This window comes from Hippocampus zosterae, chromosome 3, assembly GCF_025434085.1.
Source record: "Hippocampus zosterae strain Florida chromosome 3, ASM2543408v3, whole genome shotgun sequence".
Classification (NCBI taxonomy): domain Eukaryota; kingdom Metazoa; phylum Chordata; class Actinopteri; order Syngnathiformes; family Syngnathidae; genus Hippocampus; species Hippocampus zosterae.
Genome location: NC_067453.1, coordinates 24,823,872 through 24,843,703, shown reverse-complemented (window position 1 = coordinate 24,843,703; position 19,832 = coordinate 24,823,872). Strand labels below are relative to the sequence as shown.

At 43.2% G+C, this 19,832-nt stretch overlaps 1 protein-coding gene across 1 annotated transcript in view; it reads right to left on the bottom strand.

The window, feature by feature from the left end:
• The window catches only part of cntn1a (contactin 1a), a 52,020-nt gene extending 35,126 nt beyond the window's left edge, over positions 1-16,894 (bottom strand). Inside the window, exon 1 of the mRNA XM_052060685.1 lies at positions 16,727-16,894. The gene's annotated coding sequence lies outside the window, so the exon portion shown is untranslated. The remainder of the gene's footprint in view (positions 1-16,726) is intronic.
• Between the last annotated feature and the right edge of the window lie 2,938 nt (positions 16,895-19,832).

Sequence of the window (19,832 nt, the reverse complement as noted above, 5' to 3'; positions counted from 1 at the left end):
CTATGACAAACTAAAACAGGACATATAAGTATCGAAAGACTTTCCGTTATGTAAGATACCATTGAGTCGAAAGATGATTGCTTCGGGAGGAAACATTGAGGCCAAAATCATTACGATCCCCCAAAATTTTTTGACGCCATTTAGTCAACCCTCCACTTAGCTCATTTGCTTAATTTGCCATGACCTACTAATATACAAACCTTGCCCTTACATAATTCCCTCCAATACATAATTCCCTCCAAGCAAAGAAAACAAAAGCCCCGATTCTTATTATTCAACAGTACATAGCCTATGATTTATAATCATGATGACATGAAAAAGAATCACAGCATGTCACAACATACATGAGTCAACAATCCACACATGAGGGGTGAAACACGACTGCTATTTCCTCTCCATAGGCTTACAATGAACATATGGGGCAAAGGCTTGATACAAATCAAACACATGACGCGCATTAGCGTGAGACAAAACTACAAATTCGTCAATCAATATTTCATGTCTGCCTTGGTTGCTCAAGCAAGCGCAAGAAAAGCAAAGCAGCAGTCGTCAAGACTCAGAAAGAAGTCAAATGTGCATACGTGAGAAAAGCGATAGGGTTGTTGATCTGAGACGCTCAGCCAACTTCGGGCAGAAGGCAACGTATACCCTACGCTGGTCGCCAGCCAAGAGAGAAACACACTCGCAGACTTCACACTCACATTCACGCCTATGGGGGATTTAGAGTCTTCGATGAACCTAACATGCGTGTTTTTCAAATGTGGGAGGAAGTGGAAGGAACTGCAGTAACGCATGGATTCGAGCCGAGAACCTTTTGACTTTGAGGCTCAAGCGTGATCCACTACACCACCACCACCCTTGTGTTTCCTTGTAACGACACACCCGTTTGAACAGCCATATTGTCATATATAAGCCACGCTTTCTGACCTTCCGTGGGAATGAGGGGCAAACGGCTCCCTGCGCCACACACCCACGAGAAAGGACAGGGAAATTTGGCAGAAGCAGGGACGCCACAAAACCATATAAACCAGTCCCCAAATTGATCAAATACTATGGTATTGAGATAAATTTTTCGATAAATAGTGCCGCGTAGATGCCACAAGATAATGCACGTAAAATGTAAAAGCTCATAAATCATCATTACCATGAATCTCAAAGCCGCACGATCATGAAACCACGGTCCACCAAAAATCATATTCAGTGCGCAAAACAACGCAAACAAACCACCATCGCCTGAGGCTCATCAATATTAGCTAGCATGCTAGCCGAAAGAACACGCGAGCATAAACTGGCATAACTTCACGCAGGGGCAAACAAATCCGCACGTTAGCACTGAACACATACGCTATTCAGTTGTGAAACTTACATTTTGGCTGTCAGACAAGAAATGTTTTGGAATATAGGATATTTTTACGATTAGCTACACATCACCGGTACAAATTGAATAAGCTAGTCCATGATACCAGCAAACTCCAATGACATGTTAGCGTATAGTCCAGTGAGGGGGGAAAACAAAAACCAAAAACATGTATGATGACGGCAAACAGCGGCGATGTTGCTGGCGTCAACTATTTGGAGTTGCTATATTCAGTTTAAATTAATCTCTTCTGTTATTATTTATAATTTTAACTGTGGTTTTATTGTTCTTGTTTTGATTGTAAAGTGTCCTAGAGTGTTTTGAAAGGCGCTTATAAATGAAATGTATACTTCTTATTATGATTATGATGCGCTTGAATGAAATCATTTCAAAGACTACCTGGAATGTTTTGATAGCAACGTGTTGCAAGTATAAACTACCACTGCTAATCCTCCCGCCCCAAAACACACACGCACCCACTACATCTCCATGCTTGAGCACACAATGCTACAGGATAAATGTCTGGTGCTGGTTTGCAACTGCTGTCATGGCACCCCGCCTTCCTCTATCGCAAGCACTCAGGGAGTGCTGCCCCAATCTCTCTCACACACACACACACACACACACACACACACACGCTTATGGCATCCTTAACCTTTCGTAGCGTGCCCTACTTGAAATTGTGACTGAGCCTCCGGGGTTGCAACGCAGCAACGGAGGATATTGCCAGTGAGGTGACATCAATATTGGAAAGGAAGGAGGTAAAAAAGTTAAACGTGCAACTCGCGAGTGTACAGTGTAACTAACATTCCTTCAATGGGGAACAAAAATATATATTTTTAAAAAAGGTAAAAGAAATGATGTGCATTCATGCAGCACGTTTTATTACATTCAGTGATGCCCCACTCATCCAACGACGATTGGCGTGGAAATGAATGAAAAGTATATTCACGCAACAATGACGCAACACTGGGGCTCCAGAATGAAAGATTTCTTTTCCCCTGAATACATTCATGCAATCTGCAATTTCACCACCCCGGGCATGTATTCTGTGGCTACGCTGTGGGAGCTGTGACTCATGTTTCTGTTCAAGCGCCTTCCTCCGCGACGTGACTATGCTACAGTGGTTCCTAATCGAAACAGGCGGTGGTAGTGAAAGCATTCTGCAATTTCAGTGCTGCGACTTCAAAACATAGGTTGAAATATGATAATCATTCAAGTACAGGAAGAAATGTTGGTAGCCAAAACTGTGATTGGCTGACAACCAGTCCATGGTGTACTCCGCAACCAGGATAGGCTGACATGTAACCCCAATGAGGATAAGTGACACGACGGCATCAAAATCACAACCGGCTGTCACTGACTGACAACTGGCCAGTATGGGGCATGCTGGGACATTGACACCACCCCCCCTCCCCCCCACCTTGGTTCTATATATTGCATTGACGAGAAGCAAAGATTAGTTTTACCTGCAGTCCAGAAATACATCACCAAATCTGACAACTTATATGAACAACTTTTCTCATCATCAATGATATACTATTTATCCGGCCAGGCTAAAAACACATTTATGATTATTTTTAAATACTGTATATGATTTCAATAAGTTATTTTTTACTTTATTAATGGATAGCTGCAATTTAAAAAAAAAGTCTGATTCACAATTTGGTACAGCTGTCCTCATCCGCGAAACACAGGCATCATTCAAGAGTCATAAACAGTCATTACGAAACTTTGCGGGCAGAACGGGAGCCATCAAAACTGCATACAAGTTATGGTTGAATCGTTTCGGAAACTATCCCATTGTTGGGTGCCTTTTCAGTCACTGGGCAGTCTGTACTCATTGAAGTAGTCATTTTCCATGTACGGTGCAGATAATATCTCCTCGTTGCCTCTGGAGTGACAGCTCTCCATAAAACTTGAAACAGTGCCCTTCAGTTTTCCTTCCCTCATCCATAATGGATGTTCTGAAGATATCCACTTCCTGCAAGTGGACCTTCCGCCTGTGGAGCCGGTCCAGCTGTATCGATTCCTATGCTTGAGTCATTAAGGCAGAGATAAGGTTCAGGAGTCAGAGCAGATTTTCTGCATGACTTGCCTCCCTCCCCCTTTGGGAGTTCGATGCCAACGCTTCACCTGCATCTCTTTCAAGACAACATTCATGAAGCCATCCATCCACCTTCTCATTTTGGCTAGACAACTGTAAGATATTTTACTTTGGAGCCAGCTGGCCCTCTCTCAAACGTTTCCAGTTGCATCAAAATACTGCCACTCACCTTTGAACTGGAACACGCAAGAGGTATTTTAATTTAGCTATTTATTTTCATATTTTAACGCTGTCTCGACCCACGTTAACTTTCTGAGCTGCTCCACCCTTACGCAGCTGACCGGAGCTGCTTCTTGAGGTACTGAAGTCTAAGGCGAAGCTTAGAGGGGATACGGCTCGTTCTGATGTTGGTCCCAAACTTTTTAATGACCTCCTGATGCACATTAGGCAAGTCCTTATCTGAAGAACTACAAAACCAAAAGTTGCTTCCATGAGCTAATCTTTAGCTGCACATCGTGCATTGGCGTTTTATAGGTCAATATATATGTCACCGCTGGCCATTAAAGAGCCTGAGCGACCCACACTGCTCTTTTTAGGACTGAAATGAACAATGGCCGATGGCCCGGAGCATCCGAGCACAACAACGTTGGCGATTTGTTGTGGGTTTAGAAAAGCAAAAAAAAAAAAAAAAACCTTCAAAGCAGTTGGGGGGCACCCTCAGTGGAGGGGTCAGCAGCCCTTCATCGTGTCTCAAGCGCCAATGTATGGTGTCTTTAAATAGGGCAATGTTCATACCCGCTGAGCAAAAAAAAAAAAAAAAACATACAATGTATAGCTTGTGCAAGAAGCGCAAAGAGACAAGAGGAAATATGTCAAGATATCTCATATCGGCAAAATCTCACGGCGCACAATAGCCCCCAAAATTGGATATGCGGGCTAACTGTGTATCTCATGTCAGCTACAACTGATTCGAATGGAACAGACTGTGGTTGTTCTGCCTGTTGCTATGTGGGATTGCCAAGAAAAAAATAACAAAGCAGTTATATTTCTCGATAAATGTGCTATTCATGAAGCTGTGCATTGAGCCAAGGTTCTATCATAAGCAGACTCATTATGAAACAATTGTTCAACATCTTAGCGGCAGTGTCAGGAGATGGCTGTTGTCAAGGGAGGAAAAAATGGTCAGATTGTCTGGAAAGAGTATCGTACCCTTTGTAGAAATGTTCATATCTTAAGATGACACTCTTGTATTTGGTTAGACCTCACTGTGATCACCTGATATGTAACTAGTCTCTCACCCTACAACATTTCTTGACATCTGTATTTTGGCCTGTTTTACTGTCGCTTCTCCTACCTGGAAAGTAGTCCACTTATGATCATAATACAATTTGGGGCAGGGAATCTACAACATATCAACTGTGTCACATTAGGAACAGTATGTTTACACATCTTCCAAGCATTTGACATTGAAATCGGGATCATTCATAGTTGTATTGGCTCTTTAACACAACCGGTATCAACCTGCGATTGAGCAAAATGACACCTTTGTCCTTCATCAGCTCAAATCTCTCCACATTCAAGAGACACCCAAGCAGGCATTCTACAGAAATAAAAATGAGAATTCTCTCTTCGGCCTTCTGGCAATAACAGCCTTAGGGTATGGCTGTTATGATTTTTTTTCTGTAATGAAGGAAAAAAAAACAGTTGTGACACCTCATTAGCCAACAGGGTCACAGCACAGTGGCCAGTTGGGTCAGTCGCTCACACAAATATGCTCGCCGACATAGAATGCAAATGCTAATAATGACATTGGGCATTAAAGGCCGCAACTGCTGCACACAAAAGCAAATCTGTCTGTGCCGAAGATCTTGATGTTGCTACTCACTGTGGTTGTGGTTGTGATTGGCTGAATGATGTATGCGGAGGCTGACTCGCCCCCCATAACAATATTCGGGCCATTTTAGCATTTTTTCCCCTCAATTTCGATCAAAGTCAGCCAATTGTCAGAGATCTCCAAAGGATTATCATGAACAATTATCCTTTGGTGTGGGGGTCGATTTAGAAAGAGTCCTCCTTCCTGATCTGCAAGGCAAACGGACGAACAGGCCAACAAGTGTACATTTTAAATCTGTTCAATATTTGCGACGGCAAAATCAAATTTGACTGAGCCACAGACATATCAGGAAGTGGTCTGAAGCTATTTAGTTGAGTACTACTACTTTTTCTTCTTTATCATTTCCGCCGGTGAGGATGGCATATGGCACCATTCTGCCCCTCGCAGGTCAATATTGGTATTGAGGTCTGAGCTATGCAAAAGAGAGCCTCGACGTGCATATATGAGGACCGGTGGATGTTGGATCCAAAGATGGAAAGATTGCATTCCCCAGCAAGTGAGGTTCTAACGACCGGGGAGCAACTATAAAGAGCAACTCCGCAGCCAGACAGGATGCTCTTACTGAGGAGACAGCAACAGCTGTGCTGACGGCTGCCAATCAGTAGCCTGCACTAATCACTTTAAGCCTCGTGCATCGGTATAGTCGAGAGAAGGAGAGACTTGTTTTACAAAATTGGACACACCCTTTTATATTGACATACATATCCAGGAAACGATGCGCGAGTGTAATTGATTTAGAAACGGAGGCATAATGCGTTTCCAACAATTCACAATCTTAATCGTTTGCAGGAGGCTGAAAGGAGAGTTGGTAAATCAGATTTTTGGGGAGGGAATAATATGGAAAAAAATCTGATAAAACAGAACAGCAATGCAATGTTTATATGCCATTAGTGTATCCCAGAGGAAATCTTCCAGTTGGTCAGGATACTCTATACGTGTCTGTATCGTCACGGTTTTTGATACAAAGTAGACCTTTTCTTCCATGTTGAATTTTAAAAACCCGCCAATGCGTTTACTAACATACCGCCCACTCTACAGCCTAATGATCCCCAAAGGATGTCATATTGTAATTGCATATTGGGCAGGAATATAAACACGCCATCATCACCGAGTCATTAGGTAGACGCGATTAACATCGAGTGACGCTGCCGACAGATTGGTGCGTTTTGCAAGGTTTTACAGATGGAGATTTGTCTCGCAGACATTTCTTCGGCGCAACTTTGGGGCGCTAAGGAGTTTAAAGGCTCAGACGCATCCTCCTGAATTGAAAGTGCAGCAGATAAAGGCCTCCTCTGTGGCTCCGCTGACTCCTTTACACTCTCAGTTGTGACTCGCAGCTTTTATGCGGCGACATGCGTATTCACGTCGGGTCAGCAGAAGCAAGAGCCTGAAAAGGTTTTCATTAGGGGAGACAATACCGAAACAAAGTTGAAACTGTACTCGTCAGTGATCGGCCTGTTGGAATTGCTGATTAAAATTGTGTCTTAAAGGAAATGCCACAAAAGAAAGCACTCACTGCTGCCAACTCCTGTAAATTTGGGCTTTGGGAGCAGTAACAACATGCAAATGTTTTTTTTTCCGTGTCATGTGTGGGATCTCTAACATTAAAAAAAAAAGTTTGTGTGTGTGTATGTGTGTACACAGCTTAAGTCTCAAATCGTTTTCTATGGAAAAAAAATAGCATGATGTCAGCTATGGAACGCTGTACCCTTCATTCTGATCGACATAAAACTCCATCTGTCCATTTTTTGTTGTGCTTATTGTGGTCAAGGGTCAAAGGCGGACTACACCTTAAACTGGTCGCCAGTTAATCTCAGGGCACATATAGAGACAGGCAACCATTCACAGTCTCTGGAAACTGAACACACACCGCCAGTGTCACTTGAGAACCACTAATATAAAACATCAAAGTAATACAAAATGCCACAATAAAATCTCAATGGCGCTTCCTTTAGTCGCAAAAGGACAACCCCCGATAGGTCTGCCTCGGGTGGAGCGCTGAGGGGCACGAAACAACCTTTCACTCACTGTTGTTGTCCTCGGTAACAGGAGAATTAGCAGAGGCATGGGCTTTGCCCCTTTCCATCTATTGTGTATTCATGTGTGTGTCTTTGAGAAGGCTGTTGTATGTGTTCATCTGTGATGCTGTGGCCTTCACTCTGTCTGGAACCAGTGTGTGTGCGTGTGTGTGTGTGTGTGAGAGAGAGAGAGTCCGAGTCATATTCACCTCTGGATGCCCTTTCCAGTAGTCCCTGCCAGTGTACGTTCTTCATTCAATAATCCATCTGGCTACCGTAGGCACTGTAACACTGACACATTTCAAGGGCCCACACATAGGCTACAATGTACAGCGAAGAGTCGCTACAGTTAGCACTCAAGTGGTGGATTAGCTGTTACTACATCATTTATTAAGTTGAGTCTGACCAAAAAGAAAAAAAAATCACTTAAAGTAAATCGTTTATTTGTATTAGTGAACCAAATGCCGAAAAGTACTCCATAATATCCGCCTATGCTAGCTCTAACTAGCTAGTTAGCTACAGCTAATTTGACTACAGAATTTGACATTTTAAAAATCCGAATGCAAGAACATGTCTCATTTGTGTGCGGAATGTATGAGGTCTGCTGCTAAATTTCTCGCTTCAAGCGCGGCAGCTGATGGCTCATTTGCAGGTTGTTTTTCTCTTTTTGTAGGGAAAAAAATGCAAAAGTTACCGAGAAGTAAATAGACACTACCATTGTAAAATATGAATCAGAATCACCCAATTTTCATTGTATGCTATGCAATGACATCCATAATGTCAGCGTACCTTTAAGGTAGTTGGTTTCAAAGACAGATTTTTTTTCATTTTATGCTTTTCCAGAAAATGTGAAAATGGCCTTCCCCTACCATGTTAAATTAATTCACATAAGCCTGAGCTGCATCCAAATTGAATGGCTTCATCCTTAGCCCATCCTCCAAGCCTGATTAAGTAGGCTTTGTGTAATCCTGCCAACACTTTATCTGGACTAAAATATTGCCAAAATGTTAATTTATGGTGTCTGAAATTAGCATTATTATTTCCATACAACTCATTCGCTTTCCGGGTGTACCAAATGGTAGACATGTTTGTTTGCAAGATTTGTTCTTTGATTGACGAGTCCAATAGCCGGTGATTGGAACAGTTTCAGACTTTGGGGCGAGATCGTTTCTTTCTCACAGAAAAAAAAAAGAAATCGACTATTCCTGGCTCCTCATTTAGTCAAGACAAGCATTAATGTGAACAACAATGACATTCAAATTTGTGAATGTCCCGAACAACTTAACTAGCAACTTAATCCCGAACCATCAACTTCTGACGAGAAAGACAAAGGTCACAGGTTGTTATTACCGTGTACTCTGAGCTATTTAAATTCAAAGCGTTTGCCTCAGGAGTCACTGTAGGGATGAGATATCTCGGCAGCTGTCGTAAAACAAGGCGCGCGCAACTAAACGTTATCAGGTGTGACAACTTTGAGGTGGTCCGTAGCATTACAGGAAGCGTTGTGTTCTGTGGCATCTCATGAGCCACCTACAACTATTCAAAAGCTAAGAAACCTGTTGAATGCTGATCATACTGTAGAGGTGAGGAAATATGAGAGCAAGAGACATTCTTCAATTCATCTATCCATCCATTTTCTGATCCGCTTATCCTTACAAGGGCGTGTTGGAGCCGATCGCAGCCGTCGGCGGAGTACACCCTGAACCGGGTGCCAGCCAATCGCAGGGCACACAGAAACGACCAACCAGCCGTGCTCACACTCACACCTAGGGACAATTTAGAGATTTCAATCAGCCTGCCATGCATGTTTTTGGAATGTGGGAGGAAACCGGAGTACCCGGAGAAAACCCACACAGGCACGAGGAGAAGATGCAAACTCCACACAGGAAGGCTAGAGCCGGGATTGAACCCACAACCTCCGCACTGTGAGCTCAACGCACTAAAGACTCGACCTTTAACTTACGACCCGAACCCCAACACCTCATGAGCTTATCACTCCAACTATTGGCCCGCTTACAACTCAAATAACAAAAACTGAGCTCAATAATCAAGAACAGGATGCTTTTCATGAACCCGTCTGCCCATGGGCAAAATGCGCTGTTGCTTAGTAAAACTGTGAGGCGGTAATGTTGGCAGCATGAATTAGCAGATTGCAACAAAAGCCTCTAGTGGCAAAGTGATAGCCAGGGGAAAGAGGAAAAAAAACATTGGAGCACAATTAGTCCACGAGACTCATGAATAAGTCAATCAGAGGAGGTCTGTCCATCCATCTGAGCGGGATGCTGAAGGATGATCCTTGTGACTGAAAATATCAACTTTTGTGTGGGAAAATTTTGGGGGGGTTTGACACAAGCTATTAGTTCTGATGTATTGTCCCGAAAACAGGACGTGGGTGGTTACATCACCGGCGACGGCGCCACGCAAGCTAAACAGCGTCGTGTTGACCTGCCAGTTGAAGAGCGAGGGCTGCGACAAAGACTTCCCTCAATCAAGAGGGCTACTTAGGCTTTTCTTCTTTGCAAGCAACCATTCGACATGCGGCAAAGGCGGTCATTTGAGAGCTTTTGAGAGGATCCGAAGGGAAACCCAACACGTTTGTCTCACTCTGCCCAAAAACGAATGCTCAATAAGGGCCACAGTAAATGCTCTCTTTGCTTGGGGATCCATCCGAAAGGGGCCAGAAACTCTGAGGCTGACTAGAACCACCACTCCCCCCCCCCCAAAAAAACAAACAAACACGGAACAGCGTTAGCGCCAGGGAAGGACATCGGTTGCCCACAGCAGAGAGAACAGCCATGGCTTTTATTTTCTGGTTTCACTCATTCAAAGAATGAAGGAAGAGCTCCAAATGTTTTGTTGCATTCCCCCGCCACCAAACTCCCTTTCCTTTCTCTGTTCGTCCCTGTTGACAGAGGCAGAGAGCCAGACTGAGAATAAAAACAACTTTTGAATCACTCATAAGCGGCAGCGTTAGCTTACAATCAACATGACACAGCGTTTTAACTTCAGATGGATCCAGAGAGTGAAAATCCTTGAGCGAGCAGAGTGTTCCGGAAATTACAGCGCATAGAAGAGTGAGCGCACTTTACGCTAAAGTTAGCGGTGAGGATCGACCCACCGTAAAGAGCGCTACGCTCCATCAGTTGTTGAGAACTGTTAAAGTACGGGAATGTGATATATGATACAAATGATATTATTAGAAGCAAAAGACACCATGGCTTGTTTGTGATTAACACAAAAAGAATTTGTTTGAATATCTTTCAAGTAGTGAAACGATTGAGGCCCTCATGCTAATAGTTTAGTGTTTATAGTAAACATTTTTCCTCATTGCTAACAGTTATAGCTTGGAGCAACGTAGATATGACGGCTTTAGCACTTCTCTGACTGAAGTCAGAGAAGTGCTAAAGCTGAAGCAAAAGAAACCACAACATGTTCGTGATAAACACGAAAATAATTTGTTTGAATATCCTTCAAGTAGTGAAACGATTATGGCCCTCATGCTAACAGTTTAATGTTCATAGTAAACATTTTTCCTTCTTGCTAACAGTTATATCTCGGAGCAAAGTAGGTATGACGGCTTTAGCACTTATGTTTTCTTGGAAAAGCGTAATTGTGGAAACAATCTAAAATGTGATAGCCCACCTCTGGGAGAGGGTCAAGCTCAAGCTTGCCCACCAATATTATCCAACAGTGGAGACCATTTTATCTGGTTGCCGAGACGATGGCCGTGATACTACTTTCCTTTTACCTGCCAGTGTACCATCAACTTGATTTTTTAATCCGATTCAATCTCTGAGTGAATTGTGAAATGATTCAAAGAAAAGCCATCTTTGATGGTGAATATTAGACGTGCACTGGGTGGTCCCGGTTGAGACAATGCAGGTAAACCAACAAGTCATGCGCAGAGCACCAGCACTTGCTCAGGCCCTAAGCGCCCTGCGACGCGTAATGGGATTTCTCAGCTTTCAATGCACTTTGCTCACTCTGTTGGACCACGAGAACGCTAAACTATTGATCCACAAACAATTTAGCCGTCCTGCTGTCCCAAGAAAGGGAAAATAGAATGCTTCTAAAATGTATGACGAAGCTTCCCAGGAGGTCAGCCTCCTCGGCATGCGCTTCACGTGCCAGCAGGAAGTCTTGGCCTTTTCGGGCCACGTCCTCCATCTGCCCTGCATCCGCAAATTCTCACACGTAAATATCCGTCGCCTGAGGGTTCGGGGTCAGCCGGTATAAAGAACGCGAGCGCTTTTCACCAAAGACATTTCTGATTAGACTCAGATTCCCTTTAGTCCTTCCACAAATCGAGTTTCGGATGCTTGGAAATCAAGAAGGCTCATCTGTCTTAAATCACTCCGGTAGAAACAAACGGGTTCATGTTTGGTACAAACAAGAAATAATAGGACGCATTATTTATGCCGGGCAGTCTTGAATGCTGATCAAGCAGCAAGACGTTTTGTGCTCCTGTCTGGCACACATGCTCTTAGCACCATAGCAACAGGCCGCGTTCAAAGGCCCTGGGAGTGGCCCGGCCCCAATCAAGCTTCTCTATCTAATTGGGCAACCCAGAACACCCTCATCCGTCATGTTCTCTCTCCCAGGCACAAAAAAAAAGAAAAAAATATATCTACACTGTATATAGATAGATATAGTGAGGCGAGCATCCAAACAAAAGCTTCAACAATCCCGCAATGAGCGCCAAGTGAAGAGGATTAAATGGAAAACAATGCTGCAGATTATTGACAATATGAACGCTGAAGGATGCAGCGGTGATCTAATCTTTCAAATGAGGCTAAATAACGGCGTTTATGTGTAAATGATGTCTTACGCTTTAATCGTCGACGCAGCTTTGTGAGATGACTTCCGGAGTGCCCTTTTCCATGTGCTTGATACTTGCCCACAAATAATTACTATTGATCCTTTTCCAGTGACAAAACCAGGTACAGCTCCAATTCTCCTCCATTGTGACAAGCCAATTGATTATCAGTGACATAAACCACTGCTGATTGCTCAGTGGCGGACTAGATTGGTCATTGACATGTCGTAACATTATACAAAGATGTTACTGGTGTAACCTGTTTTTTGACTATTTTGTGTGGATTTTTACAGTGCGGTTCAAAATGACCCACAGCATAATCAACGTGATTTTTTTTCAACATAATATTAGGGTTAAGGAGACATGGCCAAAAAAAAAACCCAACTCTTTTTGTAACAAGTCTCGTGACCATAGATGAGGGTTGGAACGTAGATCGACCGGAAAGAACGAGATCCCGGATACAAGCGGCCGAAATGAGTTTTCTCCGCAGGGTGTCCGGGCTCTCCCTTAGAGATAAGGTGAGAAGCTCGGTCATCCGGGAGGGGCTCCGAGTCGAGCCGCTTCTCCTCCACATCGAGAGGAGCCAGATGAGGTGGCTTGGGCATCTGATTCGGATGCCTCCTGAGCGCCTCCCTGGTGAGGTGTTCCGGGCATGTCCCACCGGGAGGAGACCCCGAGGAAGACCCAGGACACGCTGGAGAGACTATGTCACCCAGCTGGCCTGGGAACGCCTCGGGATCCCCCGGGGAGAGCTGGAAGAAGTAGCTGGGGAGAGGGAAGTCTGGGCTTCCCTGCTAAAGCTTTTGCCCCCGCGACCCGGCCCCGGATAAGCGGTAGAAGATGGATGGATGGATGGATGTAACAAGTCTGGTTCCAACTCACAATCTGTGTGAGCCATATCTGAATCTGTGATAGGTTTTACATAATCAAGAGAATAAAAAGTACTGACAAAACCCGCAAAGCCCAAGCTGTCCAATGGCCTCATGTCTGTCAGAATGTCACAGAACAAGCAATGAAATCGAAAAATTGAATTGTTTCGTGAATTTTCGGACAATCTGTATCTTAAAAACCCATTTGAATTCTAATTTTTTTAAAGACCAAAAAATGTGTGGGCGGAAATGTCATTTCTATCTTGACCGCATTGGAACACAGCAGATCAAATTCGCAGCCTAAATTACTGACTGGTTTGCTGTTGCACAATAATAAGGCATTTCCTCTTCAGTGGAGCAAAACAACGTCCACATTTGTTTGACTGTGCAGAGAACGTAACAAATCTGACGGTGCTTCAAAAGCAGCATAAACATGACTAGTGTGAGAACACACTGCAAGCTAAAAATGTAGTCCGATTCAGCTTTCAGGAATTTGCAATTATGTGATTATGTAAAACATACCAGTAATTCAGATCAGATTCCGGCTGATATTTAGACACACTTTAAAAAAAAAAATCGAAGCCAACAACAAGAGCGCAGCAATCGAGAGTAAAGGCAAATGGAGACATTTTCTTTGATTCAAGTCCGTGTCATTCTATGTGGATGATGTAACAAAAATGCTTGCCTTTACCTTTGGTCTTGTGAGTACAGAGTCTGAGAAGCAGGAAAAAAAAATATTTTTAAAAATCAGTGACACTGCGTCTTTACAGCTTTAAAGCTGAAATTTATTTTTTATTTTTTGTCCAGTACCCGTCAGACTTGATACATTCGAAAGACAATCCAAGTCACCAGTCCTGATGATGGCGTTCCACTGGACACCGTCTTAAGGCCCCTTGTTTTTTTTGTTTTTTTTAATTTTAAGTGAAGTTCAACCTGAATTCTACATGAAGTTAACCATTTTCGCTCCAGAACAAATTCATCTAATACCGAATTCTCAATGTTCACCAACACACCCATCAACATTGTCGTGTACTCTAAAATACTCAGTTCCTTTTTTGGAACCATCTTTTGATGATCTGTCCACTTTGTCTGGGCTGACAGTTGGATATAAGTTTAAACCTGAAGATTTTGCTTTTTAACACTTCATTGAGAAAGGCTTGGCTCCGATCTCCTGAAATATATCAAGTTAGTTCTTGACCAGTGCCGACCGTTTGGCTCACTCTTTAATTCCTGGTACATTTGCTTGCCTTTACAGGATTTTATACATCAGTGGGTGCGTTTCGTAAGTGCGTATTTGAATGCTTCTAAAAGGGCCCATTAATTAAAACATGTCATTATGAATGGACATGGTGTTCAAAAAGTTTAACGATCGCCATGTCAACGTTAAAAATGTATTTGTCAAGCAGCTTTAAACCTATAAATAGAATAGCTGCAGCAGAGCTATAAATACTTTCCACCATGTGCTTGTTTTTTGTTTAAAGTTTGAACCACACTAAAACACACATTTATCGAGGTTTATCGTAAAAACATCGGCTCAAGAATTAGACTACAGATGAGCTCAATCAGGTTCGAGCTGAGCAGCTTTGACTCAGTGTGACTGCATAAGTAATCATAAAATCTGGCGTTAAAAGCAATCCTCCCACCCGCTTATTGAGGGGGGGGGGGAGTACAGTGGCCAACAAAAACACAAAATCAGCACTTTGTATCAGAGTTTTCTCTGTGACAATACTGTATATCGTTCGCAGAATAACCGCTTAAGATGGATGAGGTGGATTTACATAAAAAGGGATCTACCCATGGATTCATTTTTAATGACTTAACTCACACAGTCTATTCAGCAGTCGTACTGTATGCATGCAAAAAGCTGCCGGGATAAAGTGCAAACGGGGACTTTCTCCTCCTCGGGCATGAACAGAGGAGCACGCTGTTAGTCACTCAGTCTGTCTGTCTGCAGCCAAAGACGTCATGTTGTGTCTCCGCCTCACAATTGTACCATTAGTGCATCTCGCTGTTGATTGTTCATTTGTCAACTGCAGTGCCAGTTAAAAAAAAAGGGGCGAGGGGCGTGAACATGAGTACCAAGGACAGAAGAAGACATTTGTACAAGCACTCAGGACAGTTGGCGCAATCAAGCTACACTTCGACATGGCCGTTTCTCCCTGCTCAGTGTCAGCAGCGCTTTCTGGGTTCCGTTGAGGAGTTCCAATCAAATTTCGATGGGGTCCACTGGCTGGCAGCGGTGGACGGGCAAACAACTCAATTCAATTTTAGGTTTGGAGGCAAAACGTGCTCCCAAAAAAAAATAAATAAACACAACTCCACTATCCAAACAAAACTCAAGTGAGATGAGACAAAATGTCTCAGCATCAACCAAGCTCTCTCACCTCCTATTTTTTTTAAGGATAGATTTTGAGGCCCATTCCTTGGAAGAAAGAGGAAACAGCAAAAAAGAAAGGAGAAGCAAAGCAAAAAGAACACTCCAAAAAAAACAAAAAAACACCAAGTTGAACATTTTCATGGAATTGAATTGACTGCAAATGGAAGTCCACTTTCCGGCATAGCAAAGATCCAGATGTCTGCTGCTAAGTACAGAAGCATGAAAATGACAGAACTGCATTGACCTCAAGATTTAAAAAAAAAAAAAAAGAAAAAAAAAGGTTTCTAGTGCAAGGAAGGACATGTCTTCGTGTCAAGTAAAAAGCCAATCCCGCCACCCTTGTGGCGATGCGCCGTTGAATGCGAGACGGCCGCACCACACGACAGATGCAGCGGGGGCCTTTAAAAAGATCGCTTGTGTTGAGTCATTTGTTGTGACAGTAAAAGAGGATGAGAAGAGCCGCGTCCTCATAATGCATCGGGAGCCTGCAGCCAGTGCGCAGGCATGCGTGCGAGCATTGTCGGCAGGCGAGCAAACTTATTACAAAATTCAACGCGCCCGCAGTTGAAATTTCAAAGAGACGTTCGCATGCGGGAGTTTAACCTACTTTGGAGAGGGATCAATCCTTCTTTCACCAAGTATGATGGAGAGGGTAGGCTGACTTAGTCATCTGTTTTAAGAGCATTTTTCACGCTTGGGCCGTCAGAACTGTTCCTTATTATTTTGGTTTCCTTGCGTCGCAATATGAGTGACAAAAAAATTAGCCACTCCATATTTTGTTTCATTAAAACCACCCGGACACTCATAACAAGCAAATATTACCAACAGATTTCTCATTTGATTCGGCAATTGTAACCTAACACCATCAAAATCACTGCGCAGGACGCGCCCATTGACACCTTCACCTGCAAACCTTCCTTGAGCCGCTACCTCACATGATGCCCCTTTTCAAAAGAGAGAGTTGTGCATTCATTTTCACTGTAGTTGGTGGCTCGACATGCTAATATGGTCCAATCGGAGGGAGGCTACTTAAAAGCAAGGTGTGTTGTGTGCATAGTAACACACGTCACTACCTCGGATGCACACAAGCATATGCGTGCATCATCAGCACCACCGTGCCATCCACACGCGCACACACACACACACACACACAATTGGAAAAGCAGCACCCCCGCGGCATGTGCCACCACAGCACTGTCCCCCAACACCCCACGATTTGATCAGTCTGCATTGCGGAGGGGCACTGACATGTAAACAACGCGGCCACCACAAACCAGCAGCGTTCGAGCTGTCAATATTCCCTGGAAATCCAAAATGTGTCCAACCACATGCCGCTCGCTAGCCTTACCTTGCGCGGAGGGAGAGCCTCGTGCGTGGGTCGGTGTCGTCCCGCACAACGACGCTCACATCTGCTCCAGTACCGCGCCGCCGGCCGCTCGGGAGAGGAGCTGAGGAAGAAACTGACGCGAAGAGAGGTTGAGAGCGAGAGACCGGCGCGGTCCTGTCCCCAATATCGGTTGGGAGGGAGGTGCAGTCATCGTAACGGCCACTAGAGGGAGCCAAACGCGCTGTCATTGAAACGAGCTCAACAGCAAATATGAAGTACAGATATCAGTCATGTTCGTTTTGGCACTCATCCAGGAAACGACTTTTGACATGAGAATGCCTCTTAATGTCACTTCCAGGTGAGCAATTAATTCAAGTTTAGCACGCTTTCATGAAACATGAAAAGCTGAAAACCACAGATTTGTTTGCTTTGTTGTTGGAACCAGACTTGTGATTTGCTGACTTCTGCTCATGCAACATTTGATTGGTAGAATCTTGTGAAGCAGTTATGAGCAAAACAAGTGTGTATAAAACTGGTATGATTTATTGTAGTACAGTTCTCACTTGCGTTTTTCAAAAATAAAATACGTGAGAAGAGGACCTTGAAAGCCTAATCGGACATTAAATCGCAATACAGTAGAAAATGTGTGCTTTGACTTGGGGGATTGAAATGCAACACCTGTTTTTGCTCCCATTTTTTTTTCACAAACTGAACATAAAAATCTAAGGGGACAGTCTAAAACGCTTTTCTAACGTGGCCTAGTGTTCAAAAACCATGACAAATGGTTATCAAAATTCACATGCAAATCACTACCTATGCCAATTCAGCTTTTATTGGGATTACCGGTATATTAGCACATCACTATATCGATGTGAATGAGTGTTCCATGCATAGTGTATTTTATTTGTGAGTGTGCGTTTTAAGGTATTGCAGGGTTCTTTATGTACCTTAGGGACACAATTGTAGGCAAGCAAGGAAGGAGTGCTCTCGACAAGTATTTATTTTCAGGAATGTAAAAATATCAAATAAATGGCACTTTGGATCACTCCCCCCCAAAAAAAATAAATACAAATCACATTAAACTCACCAAGACACAGGGATGTGACAACTAACAAGGACGACAAACAAAAGCAACGATCCAACAATGAAGGCAAAGAAGGCAATATTAATTTTACTTAATTAATTTTATTTAATTATTAATTTTAAATTAATTAATTTTAATTAATACAAAAAAAACCCAAAAAATGAGGAACACCTGGAAAAGATGCGAGTGGCGAATGGAGCTGATTGGCGGACACGAGGGACTGACGAGAACAGGTGGACACAAAGACAAGAAACAAAAGTAAATATTTTAGACAAAAACACAAATGGTGACCGTGTCTACACAAAAGCATCTTGGATGTGTTTCAATGATTGTTTTTTTTTTTCTTTTTTGTTTCCATGGGTTCTCCTGCCTGTTTTCTTGCCTCTTTTGACATGAGAAGGGCGCGTCTCGGGCTTACAAGGCCGCGACCGTGTGTCAGTCCAAACACATGATCCCCCGGGATTACCTTTAAATCTTGGATGTAAACACTGCACCGCAAATAATACTCTGATGTTGTGACAGCACCCCCCCCCACCCCCTCCATTAATAATGCAGCGATCTGTGAGGGAGAGTGGCCTTGAATTAATGAAAGGATTTGAGCCTGCTTGAACAATGACAAAGTATGGAGAAAAAAAACAATGGATCTGCAGCATTTTTTTTTTGCTTTCTTTTCATTGGGGTACCAAAGAATGAGCTGCTACACTAGACGCAGTCCAAGAATTTTAATTTTTGGGGCTTGTTTTTCTAAATTCAAGAACACATTTTCTCTTGAGGTGATGCAGTCAAGAAATTATCATTTTGGGGGGGGAGTTTTGCGAAATTTCTCAAGAATGCATTTTCTTATGTTGGTATATTCAAAGGGGGACTTAAATCACTGGGGCACTAAGAGAAATGATATGGTACCAAATGAGAGAAAGCTAGCTGACGTTCATGGATTGGTTGGCAGAGAACTATCACATAATTTGGGGGGGATATAGTCAAGCATGACCCAGATTGTAAAATAAATAACCATTATCACGTTTTTCTTCTGTGGTACCAATAGCAGCGGTAAGCTACTGAACAGGAAGCAGCTAATTGTAGCCCACTGGTTGGTTGAAAGAGAATTTTTGCATTTGGATTTTGGGGGCAGAGGAGATGATGACAAAACAAAATGATTTTCAAGAACTGATTTGTCCAATTTTTGGGTAAACTTACAGCAAGGGTACCAAAGACATGGTACCATACTACCAGTTGGTGCCCTGCCGTTGTGGTACGAAAGGCTGTGCTGTCCATTCACTGCTCCTTCTGGACACTTTGATTCCATTTTTTTCCATGAACATTGGAAAAAATACAAATAAAGCCAAAAGTAGTTCTGATCCTTGCTCCAATTGTGCTAGCTTATGCCCTGAAATAAGAAACTGTTGAGGAAAGGCCGTTTTCCGCCCTGAGAGAGATGGGCGTCCGCATCCGCCCATGCGGAGTGAATTGTGTGACTTGTGGGGACCGCGCGTAACAACAGCAACAAAATCAATTTTGCGCTCAAGTTACTTCGAGATGCATGCGTGTTCAACAAACAGACAAACACGACTTCTCTTACCAAGCAAACAGACAAAGACTGAATTGATTGATTTGAAGACGGCCATTATGAGCAGTGATCACCGTGCAGCTCCCGGAACTGCTATAAATCTTCACGCTTACATAACATGCCAGAGTTTCATCATTCGCCATTTGTGTTTGAAAAGTTACTGTACAAAGGCTTTAAAAGTTATATTGTCAATCCAGGTGACATGATTTGGACTGGGAAGTCCATTTTTCTTGGCGACTCATTTTTACTGTCACACTCCAAAAAAACACAAAAAAAACGCACAAAATAGTTTGAGTGTGACGACTAAAGAAGCCACTGTACACTGGAAAAATCTTGCGGAATTTACTCCATTTGATTTTGTCAAGTGGTTCCACGAAATAACATCATCTGAATGCAGATGATGTGTGTGTGTGTGTGTGTGTGTGTTTCAAGTAGCCTTCACATCTAGCTAAAAAATGGGTCTGTATCCTTCATTCATT